Source organism: Bison bison, unplaced genomic scaffold (genome assembly GCF_000754665.1).
Source record: "Bison bison bison isolate TAMUID 2011002044 unplaced genomic scaffold, Bison_UMD1.0 scf7180017864377, whole genome shotgun sequence".
NCBI lineage: Eukaryota > Metazoa > Chordata > Mammalia > Artiodactyla > Bovidae > Bison > Bison bison.
The window spans coordinates 647,469-648,650 of record NW_011494949.1 but is presented as its reverse complement, the minus strand read 5'-3'; the positions used below and the strand labels follow the sequence as shown (position 1 = coordinate 648,650).

General features: G+C 53.5%; 1 protein-coding gene across 1 annotated transcript in view; it reads left to right on the top strand.

Annotated features, from left to right (window-relative positions):
• SLC6A3 (solute carrier family 6 (neurotransmitter transporter), member 3) overlaps positions 1-1,182 on the top strand; it is a 29,175-nt gene that overhangs the window by 19,376 nt on the left and 8,617 nt on the right. The gene's annotated exons all lie outside the window — the stretch shown is intronic.

Sequence of the window (1,182 nt, the reverse complement as noted above, 5' to 3'; positions counted from 1 at the left end):
TCTCGAGCGGGAGGATGACGTTAGCAGAGCAACTGAGGAGCACAGAGGGCCTGACCCCACTGGCGCCCTGAGCTCTCAGCGGGTCAGCCCATCAGTCCACCCGTCGAGGGTTGGGAGCCCTGCTTGGAAAGCAGGGAGCTGAGTTTGGAGCCGGCAGGACAAGCCCCTCCAAGTCTGGCAGGAAAGCTGGGGACCCAGATGAATCTCCACGTGCTTTCAGATCCACTCTTTCCTCCAGGAAAAAAAAATCCAATAAAGGCAGGAAAGGGAACCTGATGCAAATAAGGACGGAGCAGTGGGATTTACTCACTGTTGCATTTATGCGTTTTCACTGGGTTTTGCCCTTTATTATGATAAATAGCAATAGTTTGCAAGAATCCCCATTAACCCCAGAAAGTTAGCTGACCCTCTTCATTGCATTTCCCAGAAAAGCAAAGTAAATGTCATTTATGGCTCTAATTCTCAAGAAAACGGTGGGGGGAAATATTAACCCAGGAGCAAAAATGAAAAGTGAGGATACTGGCACTACTGATGGGCATCTTCCAGGTCCTGGCGCTTAGATTTCAGGGCTTTTCAAACCATCTGCCCCTCCTGCCCGCATCAGAAACCGTGCTCCTTCTTGGAGTGCTGGGAGTCCCAGAGCCCAGGTCAACACTAGGGCCCCTGACAGATCCTGGAGGTGGAGGCTGGCTCCAGCCTTTAATTCTCTAGAAGCATCAGTAACTGCCCCGTTCCTGTCCCTACCGGCTGGTGCCTGACCCAGGCCCCGCTGAGGACGGGGAACCAGGAAAGTGCTAAGTTGTACATCCACGAGCAAGCTCTCAGAGGCCGTGCCAGCGAGCTGCCTGGCACTTCTTGTAAAAGTAACCCTGAAAGTGATCAGCTAGCAGCTTCCTGTGGGGATATTCTTTACTTTGGGGTCATTTGCAGTCAAAGTGCCTGACCACTCCCACCCCTCCCCACCTCCACCCAGATCCCACCTGCTGGGGTGAGGGGGCTGGCGTGGCCCCCTGTATCCCCACCCCCAGGAGTATGTCTGGGAGACAGTCAGAGGGGACAGAAACACGCGCGTTGCAGGGAGCATGTGGAGAACGCACGCTAAGTTGTGGCATCTCTGTAACAGCACGTGGCTTTTAAAGATCACACTTAAAGAGTCGTACGCTGGCACAGAAAAGCATCTAC